General features: G+C 39.2%; 1 protein-coding gene across 1 annotated transcript in view; it reads right to left on the minus strand.

Annotated features, from left to right (window-relative positions):
• The window catches only part of ZFYVE9 (zinc finger FYVE-type containing 9), a 127,540-nt gene that overhangs the window by 83,226 nt on the left and 30,504 nt on the right, over positions 1-13,810 (minus strand). Inside the window, exon 2 of the mRNA XM_081087119.1 lies at positions 5,503-5,608. The gene's annotated coding sequence lies outside the window, so the exon portion shown is untranslated. The remainder of the gene's footprint in view (positions 1-5,502; positions 5,609-13,810) is intronic.

Below are 13,810 nucleotides of genomic sequence, written 5' to 3' on the forward strand. Positions count from 1 at the left end.
GTTAAAATGTGGAAAAAGAGAAAACTATAAAGAACCCTGCAGTGTTAGTTTGAAATTTGAGGTATCAGTGTGAACTCATGGACTTCAATAAACATAGACGCTTATAGCAATAAATATAATGCAAATGTACGGGAGCGTGCGTGTGTGTGTGTGTGCGTGTGCGTGTGCATGTGTGTGTGTGTGTGTGTATTTTCTAGCTCTTTCCATAGAGGATCTTGGAACAGCAAAGCCCCACCTCAACTCCAAGAAGCAATAAGTATACATACACCAGATTTGGTTTTTATATATTGTTATCCACTAAAATGAACCAGAGCTCCAGGGAGAAATGGCTAATTCCAAAACTGAAGTAGAAAAAATATAAGACCTTTAATGAGGTTGTAGAGAACCCTCAAACACTGCTGGGAGAAAAGTAAAATGGTATGGTAACTTCGGAAAACATTTGTTACTTCCTCAATAAGTTAAATAGAATTAACACTTGGCATAGCTTTCCACTCCTGGGTTTATACCCAAGAGAAGTGAAAACATATTCATACAAAAAGTTATCTGCTAATGCTCATAACCAGCATTATTCATAACAGTCAAAATTGGAAACATCTATCTACTGATGAATTGATAAATAAAATGTGACACGGAATATCGACAAAATGGAGTATTATATGATAAAAATGGATGAGTACTGTTATATGATACAACATAGATGAATCTTGGAAATATTACGGTAACTGAAAAAAATCAGGCACAAGGAACAACTGTAATAATCTGAACAATAAAGAGTTAATTTTTTAAAAAAAGCAGGCACAAAAAGCTATATATTATATGATTCCATTTATACAAAATGTAAAGACTAAGCGAATCCACAGTAAATTAGTGGTTGCCACGAGTTGGGGGAATTGGAGGGAAATGGGAAGTGACTGCTAATGAATACAGATTTCTCTTTGGGATGATGAAAATGTGGAATTAGTGGTGATAACTGCACAACTCTCTAAGTACCTATTAATAAAACAATGAACTATACACTTTTAAAGGCTGAGTTTCATGGTATGTGAATTATTTCAATTTTTAAAAAAGAAGATCTTTGAATATTTATCTTGTGTTCTAGAAAACAAAGAAGTGCTTCAAGAATGATTGGAACATGTTAACAAGACACAGAAACCAGCCTGAAGGAGCTCCCACAGGCCAAATCAGAGACAATTTGAGCATCAAAATAAATAATGATAGTAATGGATTACAACCCTTTGAATAAAAAAGAAAACCATGAGTCTTTACAACATGAATGAGTAAATCCCAAGTGTGATGAGGAATATGATATCCACATAATTTCAAAGTTCCTCTCCACAAAAATACTTACTAATTACCAAAGAATCCCTAACCGGTTTGGCTCAGTGGATATAGCGTCAGCCTGTGGACTGAAGGGTCCCAGGTTCGATTCCGGTCAAGGTCATGTACCTTGGTTACCGGCACATCCCCAGTAGGGAGTGTGCAGGAAGCAGCTAATCAATGTTTCTCTCTCATCAATGTTTCTAACTCTCTATCCCTCTCCCTTCCTCTCTGTAAAAAAAAAAAAAAAAAAATCAATAAAATATATTTAAAATTTTAAAAAAAAGAAGAGTCACTTCAGAGACAAAGCCTGGAAGATACTACCTTACACAGGTGATCAAAGTGAGTATCATCAATATTAGAAATTGTGCTCCCTGATGAATTGCAATAAAAAGGACATAGCACTGTTGATACTGGGGGAGGCTATGTGTGTGGGATGGGCCGTGGGTAACAAGGAGAAGGGATAGGAGTATTTGGGGAGCAGCCTGTACTTTCTGCTCAATTTTGCTATGAACCTAAAACTGCTCTAAAAAATAAAGGTCATTAATCAAAAACAAAAACAGCACCACTTCTGTGATATTCCCACCAAAAGTGCATTACCTGAACCTAGTCATGAGGAAATATCAGGCACATTCTACAAAATAACTGCTCTGCAATTTTTAAGTGTCAAGGTCAAGAAAATCAAATACCACAGAACTATTCCAGAAAGGAGACTACAGAGACATGGCAACTAAATGCAACATGTGATTTGAAACTAGATCCTCTGTACATAAAGAACATTATTTGTACAACTAGGGAAACTTGAATAAGGTCCGAGAATTAGATGGTGGTAATGCATCCGTTAATCCCCTTGACTTTGATGGCTGTATTGTGATTATGTAGGATGCTGTCCTTGTTTGTAGGAAACAGTTTCAAAGGTGATGCAGCATTCAGCTAGCAACTCTCAAATGGTTCAGAGAAAAAAAGTTTTTTGTAATATACTTGTACCCTTTTCTATAAACTTGAAATCATTTTTAAATTCTTTAAAATGCACCAAAAGTGTCTATCATGTTTTTAATTTCTAGAGCACTTTCTTTTTCTGATTCTTTTTATATCTTGATCTTATTTCATGGATATAATTTTTTCTCTTACCTCTCTGATATAATTACCTACAGTTTTGTTTTTGTTTTCAAACTTTCTTCTATTTCCAATATCATTTCCTTCAAGTTCCTCTTTTGTACTTTTGTGTTTTGGTCTGTCTTTCACATTGGAGGTGTTCCCCAAATGCCTATCTACTGAACAAATGAAGTACTAAAAGCTAATAGGAAAGTTCTGCATGTGTGGCTTCCCAACTAGAAGGCTTCCAATGAGTGGTGATTGGTTAAAAACACAACTATTTCACTGAAAGACCTCAAAATGTCAGTATACATAAGTTTTTTTCTCTGGACTCCAGAGAAGACTCATCATCTTCTGTCAGGGAGTGCAGAGCTGTAATACCAGAAAATCACCTTCTGAAAGATGAGGGAAAGGGTCTCACTTGTCCATATATAGGATTTCCTTTAATCCCCATTTTCACTATGGTGCCTCATCCCTGATATTGGCGAGCCTCTTTAGTTTCATTTTCCAAAGAACAACCTGTGGTCTCCTGAGGACTTGGGAGAGGGGCAGGCTTCTCACTACATAAACTGTGCCTCTCAAAAGATTTAAATCTATGTCAGGATTCTTTACCTGCCTTCTTATAAAAGTATCCATCTCCTTTTAAAAACAAGTCACTAAATATTACACATGCACATCTCAAAAAGGAATGTAATAACTTCATTTTCAGTAGTTTCTTCCTGAAGATCTCATCTTTTGTCTTTGGGCTTGTAGACCCCTTTTGTTCTTTTTTATTCTGTTGACCAGAGTCCTTTTGAACAATCTCCTGAATCTGTCTTTTACAGCACTGATCTGACTGCCTCTCTGGCTCCTTCACTGGGACTTCCTCTTTATGCCATATACTAATTGCAATAAATGTGAACATACATGCATCAAACATTACTGAGCATCTACTAAATACCAGGCACTGTCCTAGTCATTAGGTTACAATGACAAATAAAACAATGTCCTTGGCCTAAAAGTACCTCACGTTTCATAGAGGAGATGGATAAATAAATTTAAAACAAAAAACACACAAAACATTGTGGTATATACTAATTGACATATATGTACTGGTGCTATGGAGCCAAAGAAAAGGTGAATCCAACCTGGACTTAAGCAAGGGTGTATAATTTTGGGAAGGGTAGGCTTTAGTAATAAATACTAGTATAATAATTTATTATTGCTGATTACTTATTATTTCTTACTAGAGGCCTGGTGCACAAAAATTTGTGCACTAGGGGGGTCCCTCAGCCTGGCCTGTGCCCTCTCACAGTCTGGGACCCCTTGGGGGATTATCTACCTGCTGGCTTAGGCCCGCTCCCCAGGGGATCAGGCCTAAGCTGACAGTCAGACATCCCTCTGGCAGCCCGGGAGCCCTCGGGGGATGTCCACTTGCCAGCAGGGAGCAGGCCTAAGCTGCAGTCAGACATCCTTAGCGCTGCTGAGGAGGCAGGAGAGGCTCCCGCCACCACTGCTGTGCTGGCAGCCATCAGCCTGGCTTGTGGCTGAGCAGAGCTCCCCCTGTGGGAGCCACTGACCACCAGGGGGCGGCTCCTGCATTGAGCATCTGCTCCCTGGTGGTCATTGTGTGTCATAGTGAGCAGTCATTCCCAGTGGTTCTGCTGTTGGGGTCAATTTGCATATTACCCTTTTATTATATAGGATTATTGACTATCTTTGCAGTGGATGAAAACTTCCTAAAGAAGTGGCACCTGAAGAATAAGATTTTGCCACATGAAAGCAGAGAAGAGTAGGGGACAAGAAATACCTTGCTAACTGCAGGCCCAGAAGTTTTGATGAGGAAGGCACTACTGCTAAATGTCTTTGCTCCACTCTCAACTGAGTAGAAAAGAAGCTCAGTCTCCTGTTAGACCCTGCCTCTATCCTCAAAGCTTACATGGAAAACCAGAAACTCAGCCAGAATATACAACACTCCATTAGTGAACGATGTAATCAGTTTCTGAAACCAATCTCATCTATATACCCTCTATCCACCACCACTTTTTACCCCTTAAATAATCAAACATGATTTCTAGTCAGGAAAAAGCCAATGATTCCTGCGCTAAAGAACTATTAAAATACTTCCAATTTTATTTTCTTTTACAAATAAGCGTAGATGTATTTAGTTATTATTGATTGGTTTGAGAGAGAGAGAAAGGGAAAGAGTGTAAGAGAGAAACATCAATTTGTGATTTGTTGTTCCACTTGTTTTTTGGTTTTTTTTCATCCTCACCCAAGGATATTTTTTTCCATTGATTTTTTTTTAGTGAGAGTGGAGGGGAGGGAAAAGGAGGGGATGGGGGTACGAGAGAGAAAGAAACATTGATGTGAAAGAGAGACATCAATTGGGAACCTCCCACTGGCATCCCTACCAGGGCCGGGCAATTAAGCCCACAACCAAGTTACATGTCCTTGACTTCAGTCATCGGGCTGACACTCTAACCACTGAGCAAAACATGTCAGGGATGTTGTTCCTCTTTATTTATGCATTCATTGGATGATTCTTGTATGTGCCCTGACGAGGCTCGAACCCACAACCTTGGCATACTGGGATGACGGCTCTAACCAACTGAGCTACCCAGCCAAGGCACTACTTCCAATTTTCTTAAAAGTATTGCTCTTCATAAGTAGTTTAAAAATGCAAAAGAATGTAATTAAATCTATATTTCTGATTCCCTGCCCCAAAATTAGCTTTAATTGTTAAACTCTTGCATGATGAATAAGAAATGTAAATAGCACTAATTGGGTAGATTACTATTATTTGCTCTTAACAATATTGCTCAAATCCATGTTCTTCTTCATGGTGAAATTACCTTTGTACACTCAAGGTAGAAATTGACTCTAAAAGCACTGATAGAGAACTTAGCATTTTTGACATAATTCAACAGTAATTTAAAAATATCCTTTTGTTCTGAATTTAAGTCAAATATTTCTTAAAACTACACTGCTGATTTAACAAGAGGCAATGTTATTAATGAAGCAAGCAGCATATATACATAAGCATTATTTTCTATAGATCTAGTAGTTAAGTTCAAGCTCTAAGAGAAATATGAACATTGGTTTTCTTACCTTTTTCCCCTTACACGTGTGATAAGAAACAGACTTCCCTGTGCTTAATCATGATGCTTGCTGCATTGCCAGCCAGTCTTGCTGATTCAGTATGTTATGTTTGATCCTAAAGAAAAAACACATTGCTCACTACATTTGCAAGAAAAGCTGTAATTTTCTTCATATAAACCTATCATAGCCAGACAAATAAAAGCTATGGGGCTTAAACAATAAATTACAATTACATCTTCAGAGTCAAAGATGTGGCTGGCCAGCATGAAATGTAATGCAGCAGCAGACACATTTTATTGTCTAAAAAGGCCAATAGGTAAATATTACAATGAACAATTAAGACTTTTTGCACACTTCTTATTTTCAATATATAATACAGAGTGAAACATCAAGGCAGGCTCTTTCTACCCAATGCCTTTAATTATGTTAATTCATAATAATACCACTGATTTATGTTACAACTAGGGGCCCAGTGAACGAATTCATGCACCTTGAAAGGAACTGTGGGCCGCCAGGCTGCAGTGGGCACAGGGGCAGGTCTCCACCCATCCTCCACGCTCCTCTCCAGCCCCTCCCACCGTGGCCCCCAGTCCTCTATCTGCTAGCAGCCTCAGCTCCCGCCCCGCCGCTCCCACATGCTGACAGCACCGGCCCCACTTGCACCCACTGAAGGCGCGGGGCGATTGGGGCCGGCACCAGCAGTGGGTGGGAGTAGGGCTGGGGCCATCAGCAGGTGTAAGCAGCAGCTGCTGCCCCGATCGCCCCTCAGGAGCGGGGGGAGGAGAAGCCCTGAGGGGCGATTGGGATCGGCAGCCACAGCACCCACTGACAGCGCCGAGCTATCGGGGCCAGCACCAGGTGCCGCCCGGCCAGCACTGGCAGCAGGTGCAAGCACCAGGCAGGATCACGGCGCATTGGAGCAAAGAATTTTCAGTAACCACCAGAAGCTCGCCCTGATGACAGCAACTGGCTTCCCGCCTTGGTCTGGTGCCCCTGCTCACCTGCTCCACCGTCCCACCACGGCCAACGCCCGCCATGTTTTGCGCATGCCCCCTGGTGGTCAGCGCAAATCATAGCAACCGGTTGTTTGGTTGTTCAGTTGTTCCAACATTGGTCTATTTGCACATTAACATTTTATTATATAGGATAAGCTCTCCAAGAATCCAAAGCTAACAAACCTGCTGCTTCACAAAAAAGTCTTCTGTTAGTGTGATTTTTTTTTCTACCTACAAAGAACTCTTAAAATGAGAGATTCAAAAGCTTCCTGCTAAGATTTTTATTGCCAAACAACTGTTTTCTTCCAAATGAAGTATCTTATGTTCCCAGTACTCTTCTGCTTAGTAGCAATGGATCTATTAATCCAATTTTAATATATACTATCAGGTGTATGCAATAGCCAAAGTTGTCTCAAATATTATTTCCTTCTTCTCAATATATGACAAGATCCATGAACTTATAGTAGTCCAAAAAATGCCTCTATAACTGCTCAGAGATAATTTGAGATTCTTTAAGAGCTTAATTTAGCCTTGAACAAGATTAGTAGTTGAAACTAATCGCAAACTAAGACTATCATATTATCAGCATAAAATATCTAACACATAGTCATAGAATTTTCAAAATAAGAAAATATACTAGAGATGATCTAATGGACATCATTTAATTTTAAAAATAAACTGAGTCACTAAAGGAAATTTGTTGATATTATTACAAACATGATTCCATTATCTGACGTGAAAATTATGTGCTTACTAAAAGATAAGAGAATAAGAAAAAGGCCTAAAATTCCAGAAACCAATAAAACAATATGGAACGAAAATCACTGGTAAAAGATTTTCCTATCTTGAGAACTTGAAAAAATATGTACAGGCTACATATTCTATATGAGAAGAGCTGCTGATACTAAAAAATAGACTTATATTTACCAAGAAGAACTAAATCATATCAGGTATGAAAGGGACAAAGTCAAAATGAGAATGAGGCAAAGTAAGGTCCTCCTCTCTAATACCTAGCTAACTGAAGTTTTTTTTAACAAAAAATATAATTCTATAGATTCAAAGTCAAATCCGGTATGTGTGTGAGACAAGTTCAATAATACCATGTAACTATCCCCAAGATCATAGGTTTTTCTTCTGGAATCATATCTCTTTGACCTTCTAGTCTCAGCTGGCAAAGCCTCAAGCCTGGTTAAGTCCAACTGTCTACCTACTTCACACATTCCCCCAAACAGCTTAAATGTGGCTGAATTTTTTTTAAAAAATCACACAGATGGTGACTGGTCTCAACTTTACAATTATGACTTCACAGTACATCTTCCTTAGTCACTCTACTTTCAACCCTGTACCTGATCTCCACCTTCTGGTATGCCTAGAATGTCTATCTCCCCCAATGGACTGTGAGAGTTCACGGAGAACAAGGGCTATGTCTTCCTTCTCTGTAACCCACAGTGTACCAAATAGTGCTCAATAAATGCTTCATGAAGAAATAAATTGTATGAAGTTAATGAAGTCATATTTAAGTAATCAACTTCATGACAAAGATTTTTTCCTCCCTAAGAAATAAATATTTGTGAATGTGTGTCACAGGTGAGAGGGACAGCAAGAGTGAATAAAAAAAAAAAATGGAGAAATTCTCTAGTGGGAGAGAAAAAAGTGATAAGCATCTAAACAGTTGCAAAATTTATCACAGGCCCTTTTACATAAAGAAAACAGAAAAAACAAGGATTTTTTAAAAATCCTCACTTAAGGATATTTTTTTTAAATTGACTTTTAGAGAGAGGGGAAGGGGGAGAGAAAGAGAGAGAGAGAGAGAAACATCAATTGGTCACCTCCCATACACACTCTGACTGGGAATTGAACCTGCAGCTTAGGTATGTGTCCCGACCCAGAATGGAACCAGCCACGTTCGGTGAATGGAACAAGGCTCCAACCAGCTGAGCCACCAGGCCAGGGTGGAAAAACAAGGATTTTAAAAAATTATTTCCCTGGTATATGTAACAGAAGATTAAATTTTTAATTATAATGTGGGGAAAGAAAAAGAAAAAAGGAAAGGATTTAGAACCATAAAAGGGACAGGCAAAAATAGAGACCCACTGATGACAGCCTCTCCTCTACTGAGTGGGCTCAATAAAACAGCCCTCCGGCTTCTTACAGTTTAGGAAACATCTCATTATTCAAGCAAGAAGCTGGGATGAGGGAGGGGGTGTTACCTTCTTCTATAGTAGTTTATCAAAGTTTTCCTATAAATAATATACAGTACTCTACTAATAAGTAAAGAGTCTGGTAACTGAATTCTTTACCTTTTCCACCTCCATCTCATTAACTTTGCAGACCATTTTAGTACTCCTTACAGATTGGCACCCTAGGAACTCATTTAAGCTAGCCAGCTCCTTGATTCATCATTATCTATGCATCATTATCCATCTGGCTCACCAACCCAAAACCTTAAATGCCATTTTAGATACTACCTCTACTTCTCCCCACCTCTACATTTAAACTAACACATCTTGTCAATCTTACCTTTTAAATCTCTCAAACTCATCCACTCTCTCCATTCCCACTGCCATATACTACACCACCACCATCTTTCTGTTGCCCAAATTCTTGCAAGAATCCTAACTAGTCTCCCTGTTCCGCACCCATTTTGTAGCCATCTAGCCTAGTCTCTACACAAATATAAAACACAAATCTGATTTATTTTGTACTTAACACCATTCAATAGTATCCTATTACCCTTAGAATAAAGTCCATACCTCTATATGGTTTCTGCTTACCTCTCTAGTATGATACCTCTCTATTCTCTAATTTTTGCTCTATGCATGGTAGAAGTGATCATAAACTTTCAATTCTCAATCTTGCTCATCCCATTTCTCAAAACAGGCCTTCATACTGATTTGGGCTACAATATGAATGAACTTTGAAAACATTACACTAAGTGAAAGAAGCCAGTCACAAAAGACCAGATAGTGTATGGTTCTATTTATATGAAGTGTTCACAAAAGGCAAATCCTTAAGAAATAGAAAGTAGATTCATTGTTGCCAGGGTTAGGGAACGAGGGGAGTGATTGCTAAATGGGTATGGATTTCTTTTGGGGTTAATGAGAATGTTCTAGAATTAGACAGCGGTGATGGTTACACAACTCTGTGAATACACTGTGAACAACTGAATGTATACTTAAAAAGAGTGAAATTTTATGGTATGTAAATTATATCTCAATAAAACTTGTAAAAACAAAATAAAACATTCCTTCACTCATTATTATTTAGTTCTGGAATACTCTGCCTGTGACACTGTTACTTGACTAATTCTCACTTATCCTCCTTATCGTACCTTAAACATCACATCTTCCAGGAAGCCCTTCTGATGTAGGTCTGGAATAAGATGTCCCTTCTTACTTAATTATCTTTTACTTCCTGTATCATAGCACTTATCAATTGAATTATAATGTTTTTTAACTACTTGTCTCTCCCGTCCAGGCTATTGAGATTTTTCAGACTGCTTTTGTCTTACCATTACATCCCTAGTATATGGCATAATGTTTGGCAAAGAGTAAGTGCTCAAAAACACTTGGAACACCAAGTAAAATAACTAAAGAATTTACTTGCACTTCCACCTAGAAAATTTTCTCCATACAAAGGATTGTGCTGAGACTAAGACTCTAACATATTTACTATTTCAAAGTTTGTTAATACCAACATAAAATTATTTGTTTGCATACTGAAGAACAGTTCAAACTTAAACCATGTTTTGTCAATGCTTTCCATCCATAATCACAACTCTTCACACAGCTCCTATTAGTTCGATGACTTACTTTTAAAGAAAGAAAAAGTGTGATTCAAGAGTATCTAAGGGAGAAACCAAGATGGCGGCATAAGTAAACACCGGAGTTTGCTGCCTCGCACAACCACTTCAAAAATACAACTAAAAGACGGAGCGGACATCATCCAGAACCACAGGAAGGCTGGCTGAGTGGAAAATCTATAACTAGAAGGAAAGAGAAAAGCATACCGAGACTCAGAGGAGGCGCAGTACGGAAGTAAAATACTAAGGTGTGGAGGTGCATGCGGAGCAGGCTGGCGGCTGAGGGCGCGGTTCTCGTTTTCAATCGGAAGGGAGTCTCAGGCTCTGAGCTCGTTCCCGGCAAGTCTCTAGGGACCCAGACTCATACGGGAAAAGCGGGACTGTCTGGCATCAGTCGGAACTCCAGGGCAGCTTTCTCTCCATGGGGCTTGCAGCGATTACCAGGACATTGAGAAGCAGAGCCTCTGAGGGCAGGACTGAGAGCAGCCATAACTGCTAGCCCCGCCCTGTTGATCCCGTGGGACCCGCCCCGCCCAAGCACTGCAGGGAGGCTTTTGCTGGATAGCCTCAGGCAAAGGCTAGATTAGCACCTCCCTAGAGATCCAGGAGCCAGGAAACGCAGTGGTCAGAGTGGGACCATCCAGTTTGCAGCTCCGTGGAACCATAAAGGACACACTCAGGGGGAGACTCAGTGAGCACCAAAGCCCCACTGAAGCAAGTCTTGCCCTGGAGGGGTGTCTCCAGCACAGAAGTTCTCCCACTGCAGACACAGCTGATTTTCACAGCCAATTGGCCTGGAGGTCAATTCCTCCCAGTGATACCGACAACAATCAAGGCTTAACTACAACAAGACTGTGCACAAAGACCACAAGGGGGTGCACCAAGAGTTTCCTCCTCAGGTAATTGGGGAGGCTGAGCCACTAGGCCAGCCGTGGGCAAACTATGGCCCGTGGGCCGGATCCGGCCCGTTTGAAATGAATAAAACTATTGAAAAAGAAGACTGTACCCTTTTATGTAATGATGTTTACTTTGAATTTATATTAGTTCACACAAACACTCCATCCATGCTTTTGTTCCGGCCCTCTGGTCCAGTTTAAGAACCCATTGTGGCCCTTGAATCAAAAAGTCTGCCCACCCCTGCACTAGGCCCTAGTGGACACTTAGCACAGAAAGCCACTGTATCAACACAGGGAAGCATAAAAAATGTGGAGACAAAGAAAAAGGACACAAATGACAGAAATGGAGGAAAGGAAACTACTGGATATAGAGTTCAAAACCACACTTTTAAGGTTTTTCAAGAATTTTCTAGAAACTGCCGATAAACTTAATGAGATCTACAAGAAATCTAATGAGACCCTCGATGTTATGATAAAGGACCAACTAGAAATTAAGCATACACTGGCTGAAATAAAAAACAGTATACAGACTCCCAACAGCAGACTAGAGGATTGCACGAATCAAGTCAAAGATTTGAAATACGAAGAAGCAAAAAACACCCAATCAGAAAAGCAAAATGAAAAAAGAATCCAAAAATACAAAGATAGTGTAAGGAGCCTCTGGGACAGCTTCAAGCGTACCAACATCCTAGTTATGGGGGTGCCAGAAGAAGAGAGAGAGCAAGATACTGAAAACCTATTTGAAGAAATAATGACGGAAAACTTTCCTGACTCCTCCTCTTCTACCCAATCTTAAATGTTAAAATAACTCAAAATTTTGTACTCAGTCCTTTTCTTTTCTTGATTTATATTCTTCTCCAAAGAAATTCTACCTACGACCATTGCCTCAAACACCATCTGCTAACAAGTCTAATTTCCTTTTCTTCACCTCAGACCTCTTTTCTGGGCTCTAAATCTATATATACTGTGCCTATTCAAATTTACATGTCTCACAGACATCTCAAACTCCCTAAGTACATCTGGTCTCATACTAATCAACACTGTTTCTTCTGTTCCTTATATCATCATCTACCCAGTTGTTCATAATACAGACATTCCCTAGACCTCCTTCTCCTAAAATAGATTAAAATACATTTACTCTGTCTACAACCACTACCTTGGTCCAAGCCAACATTTTTCCACATCTGGATATTGAAATGATTTTTTTCTTGTATTGAAATGATCTTTATTATTTATGTTTTAATCTTCATTGTTGAGAATATTACAGATGTTCCCCATTTCCCCCCCTCCATTGACACCCTCCACCTGGATGCCACCCCAACCTAGGCCTTCACCACCCTATTGTCTGTGTCCATGGGTAATGCATGTATGCATATATGTTCTTTGGTTAATCTCTTCCCAGCCCTCCTCCCCTTTTCCCTCTGAGATTCATCCGTCTGTTCCATGTTTCCATGTCTCTGGTTCTATTTTATGCATTGGTTTATTTTGTCATTATATTCCTGTTCTTTTATTTTTAGATTCAATTGTTGATATGTACTTATTGCCATATTACTGTTCATATTTTTTATCTTTCTTCTTCTTAAAGAAGACCCTTTAACATTTCATGTAATACTGGTTGGTGGAGATGAACTCCTTTAGCTTTTTCTTGTCTGGGAAGCTCCTTATCTGACCTTCAATTCTAAATAATAACTTTGCTGGGTAGAGTAATCTTGCCTTGCTTTTCATCACTTTGAATATTTCTTGCCACTTCCTTCTGGCCTGCAAAGTTTCTGTTGAGAAATCAGCTGATAGTTATATGGGCACTCCCTTGTTGGTAACTAACTACTTTTCTCTTGCTGCTTTTAAGATTCTCTCTTTGTCTTTAACCTCTGGCATTTTAATTACGATGTGTCTTGATGTAGGCCTCTTTGAGTTCATCTTGTTTGGGACTCTCTACACTTCCTAGACTGTATGTCTATTCCTTTCACCAGGTAAGGAAATTTCTCTGTCATTATTTTTTTAAATAAATTTTCAATTTCTTGCTCCCTCTCTTTTCCTCTGGCACCCCCATGATGGGAATGTTGGTATGCTTAAAGTTGTCCCAGAAGCTTCTTACACTATCTTCTTATTTTTTAATTCTTTTTTCTTTTTGCTGTTCTGATTGGGTGTTTTTTGCTTCCTCATATTCCATATAACTGATTTGATTCTTGGTATCCTCTACTCTACTGTTCATTCCCTATAAATTATTCTTCATTTCAGTTATTGTATCCTTCATTTCTGACTGGTCCTTTTTTATTTCATTAATGTTTTCACTAAGTTCCTTGAGCATCCTTATAAACATTGTTTTAAACTCTGGATCTGGTAGTTCGCTTGCTTCCACATCATTTCGTTCTTTTTCTGGAGATTTCTTCTATTCTTTCATGTTTCTTCGTCTCCACATTCTGGCTGCTCCCCTGTGTTTGTTTCCATGTATTAGGTAGAGCTGCTATGTCTCCTCAAATTAGTACAGTGGCCTTATGTAGTAGATATCCTATAGCAGTGATGGCAAACCTATGACGTGCATGACAGAGGTGACACGCGAACTCATTTTTTTGGTTGATTTTTCTTTGTTAAATGGCATTTAAATATATAAAATAAATATCAAA

Source organism: Myotis nattereri (genome assembly GCF_964212035.1).
Source record: "Myotis nattereri genome assembly, chromosome: 3".
NCBI classification, from domain to species: Eukaryota; Metazoa; Chordata; class Mammalia; order Chiroptera; family Vespertilionidae; genus Myotis; species Myotis nattereri.